This window comes from Colobus angolensis, unplaced genomic scaffold (genome assembly GCF_000951035.1).
Source record: "Colobus angolensis palliatus isolate OR3802 unplaced genomic scaffold, Cang.pa_1.0 Scaffold28, whole genome shotgun sequence".
NCBI classification, from domain to species: domain Eukaryota; kingdom Metazoa; phylum Chordata; class Mammalia; order Primates; family Cercopithecidae; genus Colobus; species Colobus angolensis.
Window position 1 is genome coordinate 1,847,791 of NW_012116043.1, and position 25,972 is coordinate 1,873,762.

Genomic DNA, 25,972 nt, shown 5'->3' on the forward strand with positions numbered 1-25,972 from the left:
ACATTTGTTTTGTAATTTTTTTCTTATAATATTCTCTTATCAGGGTAAATATTGGACTTATGGATAAATTAATAAGTATTCTCTCCTCACACATAGGCAGTCATTAGTACTTATCTGTTTACTCTAAGTCTCTTCTCCACAAATCTCCAGTGTTCTATCTCAATGTAACTCTCTACACTCTGATACTGTTCACTGCAATGTCCTCAAGACTCCCAAGTTCTACCTGGGTTCTCCTCTGCACCATGGTCTGGAATCTCTCTGCAAACACTAAGCTAGAGCAATCACAGAATTCATCTCACATTCCTTATCTCAGAGATCATTGTTCATTGCTTTATGTTCAGTAGCTTAAAAACCATCACTTCATATATTTTGTGTGACTTTCCAGCTGTTTCAAGGGAGAGGGTAAACATTACTTCTCTCACTTTATCTTGTTTCCAAGCAGAATCAGGGTCCAGAATTTTGAGTCTCAAAAGTCTTTTTTCTGACTTAACAGTCCTCTCCAAAGCAATGAGTGTGTCAGAATCCAAATCTTCAAATATAAGAAGGATCATGAGATGAAATGAAATATTTAGAGGAAATATCAGTTAATATTTTAAAATGTCACACCAACACAAATGCCTTTTATTTTCACACTTCAATCTTGATCAAAAAGCCAAACTATAAACACAGAGATAAGGGACATTCGTATGGTGTTTCCCAGCAATACATATGGGGAAAGCTCTCAATGACTAATGTAGATTTTGCAATAGACTTACATGAATTAAGATTGTTTAGAAAAGTATTGTCCTCTCACCCAAACTGTTTTCTCTTCTGAAGCTGTGCACCTTTGTAGTTCAGCGTTTGAAGAAAGAATTTTCCAAGGTCTTTAGCTTCAACATTATATAACCCTATATTAAGCTCTAATCAAAACTGCTAAGTTACAACAGTTTTAATAAAACCAGGAATACAGACTTAACTGATGCAGTAGACTGAATGGTCTCATAAAATTAACTATGCATTTCTTATGGAAAGATTTGCAAACCTATGATAATAATCCTAGCATACAAGTGCAGGACACTTTACTGTGTCAACAGTAAGTTAGGCCAGTGTAGTGATCTTTGTTGGTAACCTTCTCAGCAACCATCATCATCTTTTGCTCCCAATAGAGTCAAAATCTTGTTCAGATGTCTACTCCTTTTGCACAGAACCATGAGCCTTGGGGTTATCTTCCTGGATGGGTGTGATGGTAATCCATCTCATTGGCATTGATTGGTTCACATGTGGATAGATGACTTAGTATTTTCCAGAAAAAAGGAAGTGTTTCTGTTGGGAAGTCCTTAGTGAAAAAAAATTTAGTTCCACAGAAAGTTATAGGAAAGAAATAACTTCTCTTGTTCCATGTCTAGATGTAATACCTGATATCACTACAACAGTCCTGCTACCTACTTGAGGATGAAGGAAATGCCTAGGATGGTAGACTAGAGAAAAGGAAAGAGCCTTAACATCACTGAACTTCCAAATCAATCAACTTGGTGGCCTACTGTAGGCTGAACTCTGTTACAATGCAAGATAAACTTCCTTTTTAAGATGATTTGAGTTGAGATTATATTTCTTTATTTGAAATTATTCAATCATACAAATTTTGGTAACATTCTCATTTCTAAAAAATAATCTTAGTTACTTATCTGACCCAACATAATTTCTAAGTGATCAAGCTAGTGATAGAACTTAGTTTTTCTGGCTTCAAGATTATTGGAGGATGGAGGGGAGGAATATCAGAAGTAAAATCTTTAAATAAAACAGGAGTGAGTGACTGAAACAAAATTGCACTATGTGCTGGTAGAATTTTTTTAGAGCAATGGATAACATCTAATCCTTTATCTTATCTTTTTTCTTAGCCTTCAGTCAGGCTCTCATTCCAGTTGTTAGATTGAATTTTCAGAAAGGAGGCAAATTGAAAAACGGAATTCTAACATTTTGTAAAAATTTAACTCTCACTGTGTCCTTCTTCTCCTTGGTATCCCTGATTATTTGCTGGTTTTTAGGGACTGAGGTTAACTAAGTTTCAAGAATGTGACTTATATAACCCCCACATGGTTTCTGGCAACATTAAGACCTCACTTTTATTTGGAAACAATTGCCTCTGGTTTAGCTCTGATGTTCCTTCATAGACAGAATGTCAGTTCCCTTGTTCACGCCATTACTCTCTAGAGTCTTCTAAATGGCCCACTCTACTCATTGGCTTCCCTGGGTCCTGTTGCCATTTGAGTTCACTGTTTGTAGATGTCATTTGAAATCACAGTTTAAGTTCTCTTTTCCTAATTTTAGAAATTTTCAGGCCAGGCACTGTGGCTCATGCCTGTAATCCCAGTGCTTTGGGAGGCCAAGACAGGTGAATCACCTGAGGCCTGGAGTTTGAGAACAGCCTGACCAACGTGGTGAAACCCCATGTCTACTAAAAATACAAAAGTAGCTGGGGGTGATGGCACATGCCTGTAATCCCAGCTACTTGGGAGGCTGAGGCAGGAGAATTGCTTGAACCCAGGCAGTAGAGGTTGCAGTGAGCTGAGATCGCGCCAGTGTACTCCAGCCTCGGCAACAAGAGTGAAACTGTCTCAAAAAAAAAAAAAAAAAAAAAATCCAGTCACCAGATAGCCAAGGTAGTGAATTCCTGATTATGAATGCTCATATATTTATGAGTGGCAAATTCAAATTGTAATAGAGAATTAAGCTAGACAATTCTTTCATTTTTCTCCCTGAAATGGAAAATTCAGAAAGATCCTACATGCATGAGATGACAGTGGGCGGGGAGAGTTGATTAACATTTTCCCATCCTATTTGCGAACTGACATGTTTTCCATAAAATGTATCTCATTTCTGAAGAAATACTAATATTTGAGCAAAATAAAAACTTATCTTTTGATCCTTAATCATTTTTAGTCTTTAATTTCCTGAAACTATCTTATATTCATGCTACAAACAATTTAGTTCATTTTAAGAATACATTGATTTATGGAAGCAGCAAGTAGAGAACATTGATTTGCAATTTCAGGAGCTTGAACTGAAAGCTGTTGATTACTGAGCCCTATTTGTAACCCAGAGGAGAAGTTTGAAACCTAATTTTTGGAACTTTTGAACACAAGTCACTCCCACTAACTTCTACTGCCAGTGGGATGTTGGGAATTAAGTATGCAGAGGAGGAATCTAAATTTCCTTCTGATGATGAAGAGTAACTTAGCCTGTGTCTTCCGGGTGTGGCCCCATGACTTGACTTAAAGCAGAGTTTACAATTCATAAGCACACGATCTTAAAAGTGTCTTCCCTAACTTACAAGTTTCTGCTCTTCAGTTCCAATACGGTCAGACTTCTCTCAAGTGAAAATTCCTTTAACCCGTTTTCCACTTTTGCTTGACACTCAGTGACATGTGATGGCCCTGACAGGTTTTCCTCGATAACTGACAGCAGGTAAAATGGTCTGCATGGAAACTTCACATGGGGAGGCTGATTAGGGGCATGAGAGGGCCAACCTCCACAATCCAACAAGTCCCCTGAGGTTGAGGTTTGGATTCTGAAGGGATTCTTTCAATGCTTGTCTATATACAAAGAATGTAGCCACCTGAACTCAAGAAGACCGATGAGAAAAACAAAACTCACCCTAAGTTATTACTAACTTCAAAGGCTGTGGAGTGAAAGCCCAAGTATAGAATAATGGGGCTGGAATTCAAAATGTCTTACGTCTAGAAATTTATGCTTTTACTCTAGTTCTTTTCTCTTATTTTTATCTATTTATTTACTTATTTTTGAGACAAGGTCTTGCCCTGTCACTCAGGCTGGAGTGCAGTGGTACGATCTTGGCTCACTGCAGCCTTGACCTCCTGGACTCAAGTGATCTCCTTGCTTTAGTCTCTGCAGTAGCTGGGACTACAGGTGTGCACCACCCTGCCTGGCTAATTTTTTAATTTTTCTTTTTTTTTGGGGGGGGCGGAGTTTCACTGTCGCCCAGGCTGGAGTGCAATGGTGTGATCTCAGATCACTGCAACCTCTGCCTCTGGGGTTCAAGCGATTCTCCTGTCTCAGTCTCCCAAGTAGCTGGGATTACAGGCACCCGCCACCACACTCAGCTAATTTTTGTATTTTTTAGTAGAGACGGGATTTCACCACGTTGGCCAGGCTGGTCCTGAACTCCTGACCTCAGGTAATCCACCTGCCTTGGCCTCTCAAAGTGCTGGGATTACAGACATGAGCCACCGCGTCGGCCTAATTTTTCTTTTGTAGAGATAGGGTCTCGCTGTGTTGACCAGGCTTGTTTCAATCTCCTGGCCTCAAGAGATCCCCCAGCCTTGACCTCCAGGGTAGCTGGGACCACAGGCAGGAACCACCATGCCCAGCTAATTTTTGTGTGTGTTGGGGGCAGGCAGTTTGTAAAGATGGGGTGTCGCTATTTTGCCCAGGCTGCTTTAAACTCTTGGGCTCAAGTTTTCTTCCTGCTTCGGCCTCCCAAAGTGCTGGGATTAAAGATGTGAGCCTAATTTATTTCTTAAAACAGGAACACTGTATTACACTGTTAGTAGAAATCCAGTAGTACCTACCGTCATAGGAAGTAACTACAGGAAATAAGTAATGTGCAAATTAATGTGATAAAATGTTACAAAATCACAGCTATTATTTTCTGCAGAGGCTTCTGAGTCTGGGTTTGGATCTCTCTCTAAAACATATTACAAATTCACTGACACCAAATAGTCTCTCTCTCTTATGTAATCAAAAGGTCTGAAGGACAATTGAAATGGAAATATGTGATTTAATGTTATTTAAGGAGGCATCTGGTACCACCTAAAACCTAAAGTCGCCCAGCATTGATGCAGGCGTGTGTGTCTTCTGCCCTGGGAAAGACTGATGTGGTCTAACAGCTTCATTTTACTGATGAGATTTTAGCACAGAGGATGTGATTTATTCAAGGTATTTGGCAAAAGAAGCACCAGAATACAAGTCTTCAGTGTTTAAGTTCACAATCATTTAGCTATACCTCATCAATTTCTAAAAATACCAAGAAGGATATGAACAGACACTTCTCAAAAGAAGACATTTATGCAGCCAACAAACATATGAAAAAAAGCTCATAATCACTGGTCATTAGAGAAATGCAAATCAAAACCACAGTGAGATACCATCTCGCGCCAGTTAGAATGGTGATCATTAAAAAATCAGGAAACAACAGATGCTGGAGAGGATGTGGGGAAATAGGAAGGCTTTTACACTGTTGGTGGGAGTGGAAATTAGTTCAACCATTGTTGAAGACCGCTTGACAATTCCTCAACGATCTAGAACCAGAAATACCATTTGACCCAGCAGTCCCATTACTGGGTATATACCCAAAGGATTATAAATCATTTTACTATGAAGACACATGCACACGTATGTTTATTACAGCACTATTCACAATAGCAAAGACTTGGAACCAACCCAAATGCCCATCAATGATAGACTGGATAAAGAAAATGTGGCACATATATACCATGAAATACTATTCAGCCATCAAAAAAAATGAGTTTGTGTCCTTTGCAGGGACATGGATGAAGCTGGAAACCATCATTCTCAGCAAACTAACACAGGAACAGAAAACCAAACACTGCATATTCTCACTCATAAGTGGAAGTTGAACAATGAGAACACATGGACACAGGGAGGGGAACATTACACACTGAGGCCTGTCAGGGGGTGGGGGCTAGGGGAGGGAGAGCATTAAGAGAAATACCTAATGTAGATGACAGATCAATGGGTGCAGCCAACTACCATGGCACATGTATACCTGTCTAACAAACCTGCATGTTCTGCACATGTATCCCAGAATTTAAAAGTATAATTTTTAAAAAAGAAAAATAAAGAAATAAAGAAATTCTGGAATCTTGAGATTACAATACAAATTACATGGATGTGTGCTAGAACAATCTATGTACATGAGCATTCTATGCCCAGCAATGTGGAGAGACATCAGTTTTTGGAAAAGAAATGGGTTGGTGTGGTGACTCATGCCTATAATCCCAGCACTTTGGGAGGCCAAGGCGGGTGGATCACCTGAGGTCAGGAGTTCAGGACCAACCTGACCAACATGATAAAACCCTGTCTCTACCAAAAATACAAAAAAATAAAAAAATTAGCTGGGTGTGGTGGTGGGCCCCTGCAATCCCAACTACGTGGGAGGCTGAGGCAGGAGAATGGCTTGAACTCAGGAGGTGAAGGTTGCAATGAACCAAGATTGCACCATTGCACTCCAGCCTGGGCAACAAGAGTGAAACTCTGTCAAAAACACAAAACAAAACAAACAACAACAACAAAAAGAAGCACAGAAATGGTACTTGTGAAGTTTATAACCTGATAGCAAAAATAGGTCATTCCAAAACATTGATTTGTAATTTCAGAAGCTCTAACTGAAAGCTGTTGATTCCTGAGCCTTATTTGTAATCCAGAGGAAAATTTTGAAACCTAACTTTTGGAGCTTTTGAACACAAGTCACTCTCACTAACATTTTTTTTTTTTCCTGTCACTGAATAACCACCCACCGTAAACTACATGGTATAAAACAGGGAACAGCAAAGAAAGCCCAAAGCCAACATCTGATTGGCTGTCAGATTTTGTAAATAAAGTTTTATTGAAACACAGCCACATCCATTATTTTCTATTATAAATGCTTGCTTTTTCACTATAATGGCAGAATTAAATAATTGCAACAGAGACTGAATGACCCTCAAAGACAAGTATTTCCTGGCTGCTCCTTTACAGCAAGAGCTTGCAATCTCTTGGTGGAAAACAATAAAATATGTTTGAGCCAACTTAAGTGCCCAGTACTGTGCTGGGGTAAAGACAGACACTGATATATAAACAGACCTAATGTCTGTCCCTGCAAAGTGTACACTCAAAGACCCAGCTTTGGGGAGTTTTTGTTTTTTGTTTGCTCATTGTTCTTTTCTTAGCACCATCACCAATAAATCCACGCAAAACTAAGAACTCAATGATACAGAGAAAGCATGTTGCTCACTCCAAATGTAATAAAGTCCATTGCCTGGATGCAAACGCTTCTTGTGGGTGTTGATTCATGATTTTCATTCACTAAAATGATCCTGCACCTTCGCCTCGGTTTCTCCACTGTGAAACAGTATCCTTTCTTTCTCTGAACATGTTAGCATTTGGAACTGGCAGATCATGGTAGTACCTGGAGGTGAAGAAAGACTTGCTTCATTTCTGCCTCTAGAAAATCGTTGTGTCTTCAAGTAAAACTTGATTTTTTTTTTCCTTATATTTCCAAATAGACTTTATGATTGTATTTAGGATTGGAAGTCATCACATAAAACATTAAAATGATCCTGACCTCTTAGTCTGATACAAAGGCAACTTGTCTATTCACGGACTCTGTTTGCATATATAACACTGATTAGCTAACTGTGAACGGTGTCCACGCACCATTACTGGATCATGGCCTCCAGCCTTTCTTGGGAGAAAAAAATTATACTTACTTTTTCCCTATCACTGGTTTCCTTCCTAAAATTGTAATTCAAATCTGCAGTTTTAATTCCTTGCAGAGCTGAGACATTAGTGGTGGGTGGAAAGACATCCATCCGTCTTAGGCTGATAATGCCCTTAATATGCCGGGGGCTTTGTGAGCTGTGGCTTATGATCAATTATGCAAGTTCGTTCTTCCATACCTCTAGGCTCAGACGTGAAGTCCATGTTGTAAGTAGTGAGAGCTGGTCCCTGTGGTCTTAAGTTAAAAGGTTTGCTAAAAACACTAAGAACCAGCAGCTACTGGCCCACCAGGCCAAAGGCACGGCGTGCAGACCACTCCTCTGGAACATGTCAGTGCAGCTCAAATCCCAGATCAAATCTGGAGAGTTTAGCCTGATGTCTGTAGGTTACACTGGTTCTCAAAGTTCTGTTTCTGAGCCTCTTTGCTTCTTTCAGTGTTGATTTATGCAATGCTAAAAACTCAATTGAAATAGTTGCTAACATAAAAATAAAGAGATTTCAAATCAAATGTAAGATTTCTGGTATCTCTTGAAAACATCAGAGTACCTGTTAATACATGGACCTCCTGTCTTAATGATGACAAGGTCACTCTCCTTTTGCCTTTGACATCTGGCCACTGTCCCCTCCTTTACCTGAAGCTCGCAGACATTTTCATATGCCTGATTCTAAAGCTGTACACGTACATAACATTCATACTTACCGATGTGGTTTGGCTGTGTCCCCACCCAAATCTTACCTGGAACTGTAATAATCCCCACATGTTAAGGGGGGGGGCAGGTGGAAATAATTGAATCATGGAGACTGTCTCCCCCAAACTGTTCTCATGGGAGTGAATAAGTCTCATGAAATCTGATGGTTTTATAAATGGGAGTTCCCCTGCACAAGCTCTCTTGCCTGCCACCATGTAAGACATGCCTTTAATGGACTCAAACCTCTTTTTCTTCATAAATTACTCAGCCTCAGATATGTCTCTGTCAGCAGCACGGGAACAGACTAACACACTTACATATCTAATCAGGGCCCATTTACTTTTCAGTAACATTATTTACAATGCCTTCTTTCAAAAACAAACAAATAAGCAAACATCATTTGGGGATGCTCACAGCCACTTGGCAGTTACTCCCCATGTTGGCAGCAAGCATTCTGGGGTCAGCCTTTCTGGTGTAAAACCTGGCCTTGATGCTTGTACACCTGTGTGGCAGCCGGCAAGCCCGCTGCTTCTCTCTCTAACAGTTTCCTCATCTGTGGGGAAATGGGAATAATATTAATATATACTTTGTAGAGTTACTGCAAGGGATTCATGGGATAATTTGTACGAAGCGCATAGGGCACAGCTTGGAAGAACAGAACCTCGTGACAGAGGTTGGCAGTTGCTACCGTTATAACCACCATTACCTTACCACAAATGACCTCCTGCAAGTGACTGCTGTTCTCAATTCTTCTTTCCCATGACTGACTTTCGCCTGCACTCTGCTGGGCACCGAATCACACTCTAAACTGCTTTACAGACTCTAGCTGAAGTGATTTCACCACAAATAAGATCATGTTGTCTAGATACTTCAGCAGCCTTACAGTCTTTCTTTTGCTCTTTTAATGAAGACAGTGCAACCCAGTGGAGTCCATGATGCCCAGTGTGGTCTGGTGCCTGTCCCTCTCCAGCCTCAGCTCCTCTCTGCCCCAGCTCCCTTTGTGGTTCCATCCGCAGGAACCTTCTTTGGGTTGCTGGTATCCACACGGACTCTGTGCCCCAGGCCTTTTGCTCATGCGGCACTCCTTTTGTGGGTGCCCTCCTCTCCCCTCTGCACCTCCTAAATATCTACTTGTTCTTCTCTTGACAGCTCAGTGATGTAAGATATTTCTTCTCAGTCCCTTTGCAAGCTGGGGACCTCCAGCTGGCAACGTCCCACCAGGCCCCACTTAGCCATGCTGGCGTACCCCTGCTCACCTGTGTTATAGCTTGTACCCGCGTTCAGTGGTTCCCAAGCTCTTGTTCCACACCCAAGAAGAATGAGGATATGTGGGACATTGAAGGGAAGAGGGCAGAGAAGAATTTTATTGAGTGACAGAACAGCTTTCAATGGAGAGACGGCATGCTGGGGATGGTCCCTGACCCCAGCAGTTGGGTGATTCTCGCCTTCCCGTGTAGCTGCATCTGGGGTTTTTATGGCCCTAGGTGGTATTGGAAAAGGCAACATTCGATTGATTAAAAGGCATTATTCAGAAAGAATCAATCGGGAAAGGGCAGGCAAACAGGAACAGAAGTTCTCACTCTGGGTCATGAGTTTCATTTGGGATCAGCAGTCTGGGCTTTTGGCCTTCATTCTGTTTTTGGCTTGAAGGTGGGGTTTCAACTGAGATCCATCCCTGTCTGTCTAGGCATTTTGCTGCCTCCTGCCGCTAACATTGGTAGACACATTCCCACAGAAGCCTCCTTGACATCCCAAAGGGATGCAATCTTCCCTCTTCTGCTATTAGGGGACCATGTGCTGCTCCCTAGCAGCTCTTATCACTGATAAAAAGATAAGTTTCATGTTTGGCTCTGAGATCATTTGTTTATTTTTCCTTCATTATACTGGGGCAGAGGCCAAGTCAAGTTTCACACACTCTTGTGTCCTCAGGACCCAGCACAGAGCTGGGGCCCAGTAAACATGGGACCAAAGGAACAACTGACAGGGAATGACTTGCATTTAATTAAATCAGTTGAACTCATTTAAATCCTAAGTGAAGCTCTTTGTAATGCAAATCGCTGCCCCTGATTTATTTGTAATGTTAGTTTCATTTTCACATAGCAAGTTACTAGCAGTGAATTATGTCCCCAATGTTAGTCTTTTGGGAAATAAATGAACTAATTCTAGTTTAGTTGGGGTTTCTCACCTTAAAAATAGCTCCACATTTCTTGTGCCACTAACAGTTTTAAACGAAGTAATTTGGTTCTGTGTTTGCCCTGAAGAGAGCAATCTTATTCTACGTGACAGTCTTCTTGAAGAATGATCCTGGTGAAGTGATTTTTTTTCTCTTTCCCTCCTTACCCCATGTACCCCAAAGCCTAGAGATCTATAATTGAAATGACAATGGTCCCCCAAAAGTCTTCATGTCCTAATCCCTGGAACCTGTGATTATATTACTTTCAGTGGCAAAATGGGATTAAGGTTGCGGATGGAATTAAGGTTAGATGGGGAGATTATCCTAGGATTATCCTGATTAAGGCCGGGTGCTGTGGCTCACATCTGTAATCCAGCACTTTCGGAGGCCAAGGTGGTTGGATCACTTGAGGTCAGGAGTTCAAAACCAGGCTGGCCAGCATGGTAAAACCCCATCTCTACTAAAAATACAAAACAATTAGCTGGACGTGGTGGCAGGCACCTGTAATCCCATCTACTCAGGAGGCTGAGGCAGGAGAATCGCTTGAACCTGGGAGGTGGAGGCTGCAGAGCCAAGATCTTGCCACTCCACTCCAGCCTGGGTGACAGAGCGAGACTCCATCTCAAAACAAAAACAAAATGATTATCCTGATTATTCAGGTGGTCCCAATGTAATCACAAGGGTCTTTAAAAGTGGAAAGGGAGGCAGAAGAGGGAGGACAGAGAGATGGCAGCATGAGACAAACTTAGCTAGGAGTTGCTGGCTTTGTAGATGGAAGGGGCCAGGAGCCAAGGAATACAGGCAGCTGCTAGTGTAGCAGTCTTTTTCTCCTTAGCTCAGCTAGGTCCAAGTTCTTGTCTCACGACCAGGAAAATTTAGGCTCATGGACACCAGAGAGTGATTGGAGTAGAATTTATTAAGCAAAAGGAAAATTTTCAGTGGAGATGGAATGAGAGGGGTGGTTCCCCCACCCAAAAGCAGGAAAGTCCCCCATGTGGCTGCATCTGGGGCCTTTTAAGGATTCAGAATGGAGAGTTCGTGCTGGTTGGTTTGTGAGTATGCAAAAAAGGTTAAGGCAAAGACACCACTCAAAAGTGGGCAGAACAGTGCAGAAAACAAGTTAGGAAAGGGTAGATATATGTAAAATAGGTAAAGGGTGGGGATCAATCAGAGGAAAGTTCACCAGATGAGAAGATGAGTTCTCAATCTGGTCTGAGGATTTAACTTGTGGCTTGGTTTTTAGGCCTTACACTGTCTTCGGCTTGGAGATGGGGTTTCACAAAGGACCTGCCCCTATCTGCTTAGGCATTTGGCTGCCTCCTGCCTCTCTCACTACAAGCTGGAAACCCCAAGAAAACAGATCATCCCCTGTAATGTCCAGAAAGAAACACAGTCCTGCAGACACCTGAGCTTTAGCCCAATGAGCTCTGTGTGACACTTCTGCCTTTCCGAATTCTAAGTTAATAAAGTTAAGTTTTAAGTCACTAAGTTGGCAGAAATTTCTTACAGCAGCAATAGGAAAATAATCCAGGTACACCACATGTTACTGCATCTCACTTTATTGTGCTTCCCAAATATGCATTTTTTACAAATCGAAGGTTGTGGCAACCCTGCCTCAAACAATTCTACAAGTGTCATTTTTTCCAACAGTGTTTGCTCACTTCAAACTCTGTGTTATCTTTTGATACCTCTCACAATATTTCAAACGTTTTCATTATTATTATCTCTGTTACGGTGATCTGGGATCGGTGATGGTACTATTGAAATTGTTTTGGGATGCCACAAATGGCACCCACACAAGATGATCAATTTAATTGATAAATGTATGTGTTCTGACTGCCTCACCAAGCCAACATGTCCCTGTCTCTCTTCTCTCCTCAGGTCTCTCTATTCCCTGAGAAAAAACAATCCTGAAATTAGGCCGGTTAATAACTCGACAACAGCCTGCCTGCATTCAAGTGAAAGAAGAGTTGGATGTCTCTCACTTTTAATCAGAAGCCAGAAGAGATTAAGCTTAGTGAGAAAGGCCTGTTGAAAGCCAAGATAAGCTTAAATCTAGGCCTCTTATGCCAAACACCCAAGTTGTAAATACAAACAAAAAGTGTTTGAAGGACATTAAAAGTGCTACTCCAGTGAACACACAAATGATAAGAAAGCAAAACAGCCTCCTTGGTGATATGGGGAAAGTTTTAGTGGTCTGGCTAGAAGAACAAACCAGCTACAACATTCCTTTAAACTGAAGCCTAGCACAGGGCAAGGCCCTGTCTCTCTGTAATTCTGTGAAGCCTGAGAGAAAAGAGGAAGTTACAGAAGAAAAGTTGGAAGCTAGCAGAGGTTAATTCATGAGTTTTAAGGAAAGAAGCCATCTCTAGATCTTAAAGGTGCAAGGTGAAGCAGCAAGTGCTGATGGAGAAGGTGAAGCAAGTTATCCAGAAGATCTAGCTAAGACCATTGATGAAGGCTACATTAAACAACAGATTTTCAATGTAGACAAAACAGCCTGCTATTGTAAGATGTCATCTAGGACCTTCATAGCTGGAGAGAAGTCATGGCCTGGCTTCAAAGCTTCAAAGTACAGGCTGATGCTCTTTTTAGGAGCTAATGCAGCTGGTGACTTTAAGTTGAAGCCAATACTCCATTCTGAAAATCCTAGGGCCCTTAAGAATTATGTTGAATAGACTCTGCCTGTATTCTATAAATTCTATAAATGAAACAACAAAGGCTGGGTGACAGGACATGTGTTTACAGCATGCTTACTGAGTGTTTTAGGCCTGTTGTTGAGACCTACTGCTCAGGAAAAAATATTCATTTCATATTACTGTTCATTGACAATGCACCTGGTCACCCAAGAGCTCTGATGGAGATGTACAAGGAAATTAATGTAGTTTTCATGCCTGCTAATACAACATCCATTCCACACCCCATAGATCAAAGAGTAATTTTGGCTTTAAAGTTTTATTATTTAAGAAATATATTTTGTAAGGATATAGGTGGCTTAGATGGTGATTCTTTTGATGGATCTGGGTAAAGTAAATTGAAAGCCTCTGGAAAGCATGCACCTTTCAAGATGTCATTAAGAACATCTATGATTCATAGGAGGAGGTCCAAATATCAACACTAAGAAGAATTTGGAAGAAGATGATTCCAACCCTCATGCATGACTTTGAGGGATTCAATGCTTCAGTAAAGGAAGTGACTTCAGATGTGGTAGAGATAGCAAGAGAGCTAGAATTAAGAATGGAGCCTGAAGATATGACTGAATTGCTTAAATTTCACGATAAAACTGTAACAGATGAGAAAAATTGCTTCTTATGGGTGAACAAAGAAAATGGTTTCTGAGATGGAATCTACTCCTGGGGAAGATGCTATGAACATTGTTGAAGTGACAACAAATAATTTACAATATTATATGAAGTGAATTGATAAAGTAGCTGCAGGATTTTCCAGGATTGACTCCAATTCTGAAATAAGTCCTACTGTGGGTAAAATGCTATCAAACACCAATGCATGCTACAGAGAAATTTTTTGTGTAAAGAAGAGTTGATCTATGTGGCAAACTTCTCTGTGGTCTTATTCCACAAAATTGCCACAGCCACCACCCTGATCAGTCAACCACTATCAACATCTAGGCAAGCCCCTCCATCAGCAAAAAGATTATGATTGGTTGAAGGCTCAGATGAGCATTAGCATTCTTTTAGCAATAAAGGGATTTTTAAAATTAAGGTGTATTTATTGTTTTTCTTGGACATAATGCTATTGCACACTTCATAGACTAGGATATAGTGTGAAGACAACTTTTAAATGCACTGAGAAACCAAATAAATTTGTGTAACTTGCTTTATTGTAATATTCAGTTGATTGTGGTGGTCTGGAACCAAGCCCACAGTATCTCCAAGGTATGCCTGTGCAAAGTCTACACCAACAACTCACATAGCAAAGTCATGAAATCTACTCTGTAGGTCATATTAAGGTTTCCCTGTCAAGTGATCATGCCCAAATGAAATTAATTCTTTCTTCCTTTACAAAGGCTTTACAGCACATTGTACACCTAATAAAGCAGATTCTCTAAACTGCCTCTCTAACATTCCTCCTCTACTTTTTTGTTGGCTTTGCAGAACCCTTATTTTATTCTGAACATTATATGCCTACCTTAATTTTTTTCCATCACCCCATTCTTCCTTGCACCTGGGGTGGCCAGTTGATCCCATTCTGGCCCATGAGACACTGTCATAAGTTTATGGAAGGGTGGTAGTTCTGGAAATGGTTTTGCTGTCCTAATAAAGTGCAAGACATGACTGTCATTACTCCTTTTACATTCTTCTTCTTCTCCTTTTTTTTTTTTTTGGATGGGAATGTGATTGCTGGAGCTTCAGCAGCCATTTGCAACGATGAGGAAAATGTCCATAAAATTGAAAAGACATTCACCCAGATTATACTGTGGAGATACTAAAGTAAACCAAACAATGTCTACATTTATTGATATAAGGAAAACAATTCTCTATGTATGCTATTAAGGTTATCCTATTGCAATTGTGATTGATATCCAATAGCACAGTACAACACTCACCACAGTGTAGTCATTACAGAGAATAATGGAAATGTCCATCTCTTCTATTTGAGTTTAAGTTCTTGGGGGGCATTCTCCATTCCTCTGCATTGCTCAAAGTCCCCAGCACAGTATCTGCTCTGCTTTCTTAAGTCAATGGTGAGAAATATCCACGTTGATTGAGTTATCTACAAGAATACTGAAAATTATCCTAGGAATCTAATTCAACAAGAATTTATAAACCCTTGCTGTGTGCCAATCATTGTTCCTGATTCTGGACTTAACAAGGGGATAAAGTACTGCTCCTACCCTAAAAAAATTCACAGTGTCCTGGAGAGAAAAAACAATTTCTCAAATACAAAGTGATAAGTGCTGCAATAAGGGTATGTAAAATATAGCAGTAACACACCATTGACAAAGGTGCTTGTCATTAACTGCTTTTGGCTATAGCAAATGCAGTCTCAACATGCTTATTCAAAAGAGGTTCATTATGTCCATTAGGAAGACTGAAAACCAAGTGGGTCCCCGAGCGTGTTGACTCAGTGGCTAAACCACGACAACAGGGGCTGAGGTCCTCAGTTTCTCTGTTGAAGTTCGTGATGGTTTCCTCTACAGGTTGGTAGCCAGAGGGTGGCAGAAGTTCCAGGAGCTCTATAGAGATATGGCAATATGCACAGAACTGTTTCCTTCTTTCTCTGGCTATCCCTCGGGAGAAAGGAACAGTTTCCTAGAATTCCATAGCAGAATTCCCCTCCCACCTTATTCATCAAAGTTGGGAGCTGGGTGAGGAAATGGGATTACCTTGGTACAAATCAAACTCATGCTGGTGCCAGACTGAGGGGTCAGGTCCTCAGAGGCACATGGATGTGGTCAGAAAGAGGGCAGTTGCCTTCAGTTAGAAAGAAAGACAAAGGTAATAGGTTGTGGGAAGGCAACTCACACTTTCCACTGTGGACATGAAGTTCTGTGGAGATTCAGCATTTGCTAGTTGGGTAGTTTGTTTAAATTACAAACATTTAATAGTATACTTACAGACCGGGTGTGGTGGCTCACACCTGTAATCGCAGCACTTTGGGAGGCTAAGGTGGGTGGATGACTTGAGGCCAGGAGTTCTAGACCAGCTTGACCAACATGGTGAAACCCCATCTCTACTAAAAATACAAAAATTAACTGGGAGTAGTGGTGGTTGCCTGTAATCCCAGCTACTTGGGAGGCTGAGGCAGGAGAACTGCTTGAATCCAGGAGGCCGAGTTTGCAGGGAGCTGAGATCATGCTACTGCATTCCAGCCTGGGTAACAGAGCAAGATTCTGTCTCAAAACAAACAAACAAAAATAGCACATTTACATTTAATAGTTAGTTTGTTTAAACTACAAAACATTAGGGAATGAGTTATAGTGAGTCACCTCAAAAGTTACAAAGCTGTCATTTGCTTGTACCTATTTTTTAGTATTTTGGAAATTTCTACGCTGACTCCTCATTTTTCCGTGTCTCTTTTTTCTTTTTTTTCCCTTTTTTGTAGATGCAGTCTTGCTTTGTTACCCAAGCTGGAGTGCAGTGGCGTGATCTCAGCTCACTGCAACCTCCGCCTTCCAGGTTCAAGTGATTCTCCTGCCTCAGCCTCCCAAGTAGCTGGGATTACAGGTGCGGGCCACCACACCCAACTAATTTTTGCAGTTATAGTAGAGACTAGGTTTCACCATGGTGGCAAGGCTGGTCTCGAACTCTTGACCTCAAGTGATCTGCCCACCTCGGCCTCCCAAAGTGCTGGGATTACAGGCATGAGCCAACGCACCCAGCCCTCAGTGTGTTTTTTAATATAATAAAGAAACTGAAGAAGTATCACAGTTTTTAAGAAGAAAAAGCATTTTCAAATGGAAACTAAAGATTATTTCAATGTAATCCTGTCTGCTTCTGGAATAGTGTGAAGATTATTCTAAAAAATTCAATTAAGCAGTTCAATTAACCAGCGTGTATTGAGAATTTACTATGTACTAGACAAGTTGGCATTTGAAAATTTAAGCATAAGGAAAAGGGTCACGCTGACTGTCATTTCTTCCACATGCACAATTTAGAAAATTCATGCCACTTTATCAAACCACAGCTATTTACTGCATCCCTACTATGTGCAAGGCATGTTCCTAGAAGTGCTGACAATTTGAGAAATGCATTTCAATAGAGATAAATAAAAATGATTTTTAAAATGTATTTGCTTTGATGGATGAGTTGATTATCGATTGAGATCAAGTTATTTAAGATTCAGTTTAAGGAGGAAGCTATAAATATTTAGGATTCTTGAAGCTGAAAGTGCTTGAGCACACAGAATTGAAAGGAAGGATGAGGAGTCATTTAGCTCTTACGTAGGGAGAAAATAGAAATTAGACACTATCCCAGCAGTATCAGTTCTCCCAGGAAAAACTACCAGGCTTGCTCCTTGCCCCTGAGGTTTGCTGTCTCCAAAGTGTTTCTTCATCCCTAATAATCCAATGTCTTAGGGGCTCCATTTACATAAAACATAATGTGACGATGCCCCTAGAGTCACATAACCAAGTGACCTGCCTCTACCACACACACCAAAATGCTCTAAATTCACCTACCTGGCACAGAGGTATTGAAGGAACCTGCAATTTGCCCACCTACCTGGCACAGAGGTATTGAAGGAACCTGCAATTTGCCACCTGGAATCCCCACATCACCAGACTCACAGCTGGCCCTGACCTGAACTCATTAAAAACACTCCAGTAAATGGATTCCTCAGTCAGCCACCTGACCTAGACCTCAGCGTGCTGCTCTGTCCCCTGTGCTTGCCTCTCCATCCTAAAACCTAGCAAGGACCGCAGTTTTCTAGGAAGCCAGCAGCTTAAATGCTTCCATAGCTTCTCCATTCTGAACCCAATACCAGACACCTCTTTTGCACTTAGCAGCTGTGAGGTCCTCAGGCAGATGGGTGGAACTCAGAGGGTGCAAGTAGAAACCAAGACTTGTTAGTGTCTGGTTTTAATATTGGGAAAGACCCTGGATGTCATGCAATAGCCTCTCATTCAGATTCAGAGAGGAGACATGGGAGGCCTAACCTCACAGCCTCTGCCTCTGAGTTACAATTCGGAATTCTTTCTACTACTGCTGAATTTCCCTATGCAGGTAGAGGGTGGGGGAAGTTCAGGTGTCCCGGGTAAGAGGACATGATATCTTCATTTCAGCCATTGGACAGTTTGTTTTAAGTTTGTTTTTCAGCAAACATCCTGTGTCTCTGGGACAGAGCACTTGGGCTGTGCTCAGAAGAAGGGCCCAGACCTTCTACACATAGCTTCATGGAGAGATGACACTACTGATCTGGTCACATTCTGCCTTCTCCTCCTTGTTTCTTTTTCTTTTTCTCTTTTTCTTTTCTTTTCTTTTTTTCTTTTTTTTCTTTTTTCGATGGACTCTTCCTCTGTTTCACCCAGGCTAGAGTGCAGTGGTGCAATCTCAGCACACTGCAGTCTCCACCTCCCAGGTTCAAGTGATTCTCCAGCCTCAGCCTCCCGAGTAACTGGGATTACAGGTGCACACACCACCATGCCCAGCTAATTTTGTATTTTTAGTAGAGACAGGGTTTCACCATGTTGGCCAGGCTGGTCTCCAACTCCTGACCTAAGGTGATCCACCCACCTATGCCTCCCAAATTGTTGAGATTACAGGTATGAGCTGCCACACCTGGCCATCCTTCCTGTTTCTTGAATTTCCAAAGAGATTTTATTCAGGTTTTACCCAGGGACTTTTTGAGATATAGAAGATAGGTGATGCCAACGATTAGTTGTGATTTGGATCAGGGACTAATAAGATAAAGTGACATTCTCTCAGATTCAAAAAGTGATTGAGAAAAATACACAATTGCAAGTGCTAGGTCTCCAGGCTCTTCCCCAGGTGCCTGGATTCCAACTTTTGTAGCCTAAATGTTCAACTGACAGAACAGGCCATCTCTGTGAAGGTTTGCCAGGGAAGAAAGTACAAAGCCAGGCAAACATTGTGGTTGCTACCACTTATGTTTTTCCTAAAATAGTACGCAAACTTAAACAGACAAAGGGTCCTGGGCTTCTGTCTCCCCAAACAATTCAGCCACTGGCTATGGGTTGCTCCAGGGGTGTGTAAATGCCCAGGTGCTTGTCCTGTCCCAAGGTGAGGCTTCCCTAGTAGCTCAAGGCTGTCCTCAGAGTGCCACTACTCTGAGGCATTCAAAGAGCACAGAATACTAGCAAAGGGGACTCGAGAGGACCTGGGCAGGACACCTGTTCTGAGCACTTTCTATCCATCCTGCTGGTGATGGAGGGAATCCTCACCCTAAATAGAAGACGGGTGAACACATAGCACTGGACACTGCACAGATTAGGTAGACTGTAGCTTATGAGCCGCATATACTCACAGAATGGGAGAGGTCAGTGAACACCAGACACCCCTCAGGGGAACACAGAGACTGCAATCAAGAACACTGCAGCACCACTCACAATAGCAGAGACATGGAATCAGCCTAGATGCCCATGGATGAAGGACTGAATAAAGAAAATGTGGTACAGATACATCATGGAATACTATGCACCATGAAATACTATGTATCTATGTGGCTATGAGATCATGGCCTTTGCAGCAACAGGGATACATCTGGAGGCTGTTATCCTAAGTGAACTAAGGCAGGAACAGAAAACGAAATACCACATGTTATCACTTATAAGTGGGAGCTAAACATTGCGTACACATGGACACAAAGACAGGAACAGTAGATACTGGGACCTATGGGAGGGTATAGGATGCGGAAAGGGTGAAAAGTGAAAAACTACCTATCAGGTATTATGCAGATTACCTAGGTGACAACATTATCTGCACACCAAACCCCTGAGACATGCAATTTATCCATGTAATAAACCTCCACATGTACCCTTTGAAACCGAAATAAAAGAACAAAGTGAACCATCAGGGGCTGTAGGAGGCAGGCTTTGTGGTAACAAAAGAATGTGAGAATGTGGTGCCCCTGGTTCTGACAGGAGGATGTGACTGACTTGATTCAATGATTCTGTGGAATAGCAGGGAAGTAAAATTGGTTAGGTTGAGGACACGGTGGAGTGCAAGCAGCTCAGCCCATAGATGAAGTAGCTGGATAGGGGGCGTATCTTTTCAGCTGAGTAGGAGGCATATCTGATGAGAGTAGGGTGCACCCAGTTAGTCCTGGAGGCCCTCCAAGGCCCAAATATGTCAAGACAACCATGAAATAATAGGCCTTACACTACAGCATCCCTAATATAAATATAGTCAATTACACAAGGAGTGAGTGGAGGAGAGGAGACTGATGCAGGGGGCATTAGGCTATTCTTGCACTGCTATAAATAAATACTTCATATTGAGTAATTTATAAAGAAAAGATACAAACTTAACTCATGGTTCTGCAGGCTATACAGGAAACACAGTGCCAGCATATGCTTCTGGGCAGGCCTCGGGAAGCTTTTAGTCATGGCAGAAGGTGAAGTGGGAGTAAGCACTTTACATGGCAAGAGCAGGAGGAAGAGAGAGGAGATTGGAGAAGGGAGTTGCCACACACTTTTAAATAAACAGATCTCATGAGCACACACTCACTATGTGAACACAGCACCAAGCCACGAAGGACCCAGTCCCATGATCCAGACGTCTCCTGTCAGACCCCACCTCCAGTATTGCGGATTACAATTCAACATGGGATTTGGGCAGGGACAAATATCTAAACTATATCACCCCTGGCCCCTCCCAAATCTCATGTTCTTCTCACACTGCAAAATACACTTACGCCTTACCAACAGTCCCCCCAAAGTCTTAACACATTTCAGCATTAACTTAAAAGTCCAAAGTCTCATCTGAGACAAGCCAAATCTCTTTCACCTATGAGCCTGTAAAATCAAAAAGGAGTTAGTTATTTCCAAGATATCCTGAGGTTATAGGCGTTGGGTAAACGTTTCCATTCCAAAAGGGAGAAATTGGCCAAAAGAAAGGGCTACAGGCCCCATGCACATTTAAAACCCAGTAGGGCAGCGATTAAATCTTAAATCTCTGAAATAATCTCCTTTGACTCCATGTCCCACATCTAGGGAACACTGATGCAAGAGGTAGTCTTCCACGGCCTTGGGAACCTCCACCTCTGTGGAGTTTTTCTCTGTGAAAAAGCCATGAAAACCCTGTGCCTTTTTCATAGTGAGGCTACAAGTTGCCAGTGAATCTACATTTCAGGGTATAGAGGATGGTGGCCCCTTTCTCACAGCTCCACTAGGCAGTGGTTCCATTAGGGACTCAATGTGGAGGCTCCAACCCCACATTTCCTCTCCTCACTGCTTTAGTAGAAGTTCTCTGCGAGGGCTCTGGTCCTATAGCAGACTTGGGTCTTGCCATCTAGGCTTTTCCATACATCCTCTGAAATCTAGGTGAAGGCTGCCAATCCTCAACTCCTGTACTCTGTGCACCCACAGGACTAACACCATGTGGAAGCTGCCAAACCTTATGGTTTGCACACTCTGGAGCTGCAGCCCCAGCTGTAACTGAGTCCCATTGAACTGAGGCTGCTGCTGGAGTGGCAGGGATGTTGGGGAAAAGGGTCTTGAGATTACATAGGGTAGCAGGGCCCTGGGCCTGACCCATAAAACCATTCTTCCCTCCTAAGATTTTGAACCTGCAATGGGAGAAGCTACCACAAAATTCTCTGAAATGCCTTGGTGTCCTTTTCCCGATGATCTTGACTATTAGTACTTGGGTCTCTTTTAGTTATACAAATTTCTCTAGCAAGTGGTTGCTCTATAACCTGCTTGAATTCCTTTCCTGAAAAAGTTTTTTCTTTCTCTGCCATAAGGCTACATTTTCCAAACTCTTACACTTTGCTTCTTCTGTAAATATATGTTCCAACTTTAAGTCATTTATTTGCTCTTGCATCTGAGTGTAGGTTGTTAGAAGCAGCCAGGCCACAGCTTGAATGCTTTGCTGCTTAAAAATTTATTCCACCAGATACCCTAAATCTTTAGTGCAAAATTCCACAGATTCCTACGGTATGGACACAATACAGCCACGTTCTTTGCTAAAGCATAACACGTGTGACATCTGTTCGAGTTCCCAATAGGTTCCTTATTTCCATCTGAGACCTGTTCAGCCTGGACTTCATGGTCTATATCACTATCAGCATTTTGGTCACAGCAATTTAACCAGTCTTTAAGAAATTCCAAACTTTCTCCCATCTTCCTGTCTTCTGAGACCTCCAAAATCTTCCAACCTCTGCCCATTACCCAGTTCCAAAGTCACTTCCACATTTTTAGGTATCTTTATAGCAACGCCCCACTTTTCAGTGCCAATTTTCTGTATTAGGCTGTTCTTGCATTGCTATAAATAAATGCCTGAGACTGGGTAATTTATCAAGAAAAGAGGTTTAATTGGCTCATGGTTCTACAGACTGTACAGGAAGCATAGTACCAGCATCTACTTCTGGGGAGGCCTCAGCAAGCTTTTACTAGTGGCAGAAGGTAAAGTGGGAGCAGGCACTAAACCTGGTGAAAGCAGGAACACGAGAAGATGCGGGGAGTGGTGCCACACATTTTTAAATGACCAATTCTCTCATGAACTCGGAGTGAGAGCTCACTTATCACCAAGGAGATGGTCCAAGTCATTCATGAGGAATTCGCCCTCCAGAGGGAAACACCTCCCACAAGACCCCACCTCCAACACTGCAGATTACGTCTCACCATGAGATTTGGAGGGTAAATCCAAACTGCATCGCAGGGTTTCTCATCCTCCTAATTAGACAGCATCACAGTGGATGGTTTCACCCACCCCTGCCATGATTGCCTTTTCATAATATTAATGTACAATCACTGCACTCTCCATACCTAAGTCTCTGGCAGAAAAGCAATATTCAATTAGAGTATTTAATAAAATATAGACATTATTTGTAAGATTCCCTTTGAATAGACCTCAGTGATTTTTCTCCCTTAGTTATAATGACTGACTGAGTTCAGGATTCCCCCAGATCATGAAAGTTTAGAAACTACCATCAACACTCCACACTGTTCCCAGATATTAATGAGGGACTCCTTGTATTGAGCAATTTGTCACAAATCTGGTATGAATCTGGGAGTAGAGCCAAACAATATGATGAAAGTGAGACAGTGATCAAAGGAAACTTGGGGTGACAGAAGAGCTTTTTCTTATTTCCCTTCATTTACTGAGAAGTCCTGTTAGAATCACTAGGCAGATTGCAATGTGAGATGAAGATTAAAATAAGCAGAAGCATACTACTCATATACCAGTAAGATAAATCGCTGATAATTAAAGTATAAAACTTGGTGCCCTAAATTGATGATCTCTGCGGGTTTCGTGTGCCATTTGTAAATAGCATTATCTTGAAACCTCATCTTGGATTTTGGGCGATTTCTTTTCTTTCATTGAGCAACAACATGGCTCTTCCAGGCAGCTAACTTGCTACTCAGAGAATGCCTTTGTTTTTGAATTCTAGGAACCAGAATTTGGAATGGAAGCACAAAATTGCAGTGTCTAATAGCCCTTTTCCAAGTCTTCATGAAGTCCAGTCACATGAATGAGAGCACCTTCTTACGTTTTCCACTAAGGCGTTCTCTCCTATCCCTTCTCGCAGTTGATCATATAAGTCCAGAACCAGGTAAAGATAATTTAATTGATGAACTCCCCCTTAGGGAGCCAGGGTGAACACTTAGTGGAAAAAACAAAACAAAATCTTGGACTTTGGCTGATAATGATGTGTTGATGTAGGTTAATTGATTGTATCAAATGTCCCACTCTGGTGAGGGATGTTGAAATTGTGGTGGTTGCATATGTGTGGGTACAGGGGGTAGATAAGAATTTTCTGTACTTTCCGTTTATTTTTTTCTGTGAACTTAAAAGTGCGCTAAAAATATAGTTTATTAATCTAATAAAAAGATTTGACAATGTCATATGGACTAATATAAAAAGTGGAGACCAGCCAAAACTTCACAAATGTAGGAGAGGCTGGTCCAGTGCCTCATGCCTCTAATCCCAACACCTTGGGAGACCGAGGAGGGAGGATTGCTGAAGTCAAGGCCAGCCTGGGCAACATAGAAAGACCCTGTATCTACAAAACAAGTTTTAAAAAGTTAGCCTGGCATAGTGGCACACACCAGTAGTCCTAGCTACTCAGGGGGCTGAAGTGGGAGGATTGCTTGAGCCCAGGAGGTCAAGGCTGCAGTGAGTTGTGATCACATCATGCACTCAGCCTGGGCTTCAGAGTGAGACCCTATCTAAAAAACAGTCAAAGAATGTAGACTAGAAGGAGACTCTCTCAAGAGGTGTGTGGGAGAGGAAGACAAATTACTCCAAAAAATGCTATTTGATATAATTTTCTCATTTTCAGTCTTGTTGGAACCGTCATGACTACAAAGATTCTCCACCCTCATAAAAATAATTATTCATTCACTTACTCACTCACTCATTCACAAATTGTTTTTGAGAAGCTCCTATGTGTGAGTGAGTTTTGAGAAGCACTCTTGCAGATACTGGGATTGTTGAGGTGAACAAAACAGATACGGTCCCCACCCTCAGGCAAGTGCATTCTACTGAGAGAAGACAAGAAAACTAATACATAAACAATAGTTTAGATGCTTGTAAGTGCTCTTACAATCATAAAACTTGGAAATAGCTGTGCAAAGACTAAAAGAGGAGATTTCCAAGCAGAGGGAATGAGAAGTGCAAAATTTTTGAAGCTGTTCTTACCTTGACATGATCACGAAAGAGAAAGGCCAGTCAGGAGTGTAGCAAGCACTGAGCTTTGCATGCACTATCTCATTAAATACTTCCAATAATCCCAGGCAACAGGTATTACTATTATTCTCGTTGTGTAGATAGGAACTGGAGGCACAGTGAATGAGTCACAGAAATCTACTAATTTTGAGGGAGAATCTGTCTGAAAATAAATAAATAAACTCATTCCCACTGGAAGAAGCATTTGAGTCCTTTCTCAAAAGTAGTCAGGTTTTTTTGTCTAATATCCCAGAGTCACTCACACTCTTACACATGACAAACGGTATTTTAAAAACCATTTATCTCCCCAAATATCTCAGAACAATACATGATACTGGGAGACGTGATGGTGGTCCTTGTCTTGCAAATGCCCCTCTTTGGTGAGTTTCTGTGCGGCATGGGCGTTCTGGAAGAGGTGAGTTAAACAAAAGTCAACACTTCCCTGACAATTAATAAAAAGATAATTTAGTGACAGAAAGAGGCAGGTGTGTACAGAGAAATCATAATTCAGCAGTGGAGAGCAGCGTGTTGGTAATTTGAAATTATTTAAAAGCAGATAATAGGGAATGATTGGAGTAAATTCTTTCCTATTTCCGTCTTTTACTCTCTCCCCTAATTCTGTGCAGGGTACACATTCCCAAGCCCCTTTGTTCACCTAAACCTCATCACTTACGGTACTAAATGGAAAATTTTCAGTCACACACTAGAACACTTGTCTATCTGACCCAGGTTTTTACTATCCAGATAACATATTTCTCATCTTCTTAATTTATGGTAGAATATGGCATGAAGGCTCAAGAATGAGAGAAAGAGATGGCTTTTTAACAAAACCTATTAGATTGATGCAATGAGATAGATCTAGGATTCTGATACTGTTTCAGGTGGCCTGAAATTAGCGATCACACTTGTTCTTCTGGCATCCCCGCTTGGCGATGCATCTGCCAAGTTGCTTTTGGGTTTATGAGGCATGTGTTTCCAAAGTGTTTTGAATTAAATATCATAAGAATCCAGCAGGGCTTTTAGGAATTCCACATGGATGGAAAGACAAATATTGGGTTCACAGCTGCCAAGGAAGCCAACACTTGAGGGGCCATAATCCTGAAGAGCAAGGAGGTACTAAGAAGTAAACACTACCCTCCAACTTTGTTCTCAAAACATTGCCAGGTTCTTCAGCAGCACAGGGGAGAGTGCTGTGCATCCGAACAGAAAGCTGCTAAAAAGCAGATCAAAGTTCAAAGCACTCTTAAGGTGCTAAGGAGGCAAAAAATGTGGAGTAGGAGCTTGCCAATTCTAAATGTGAA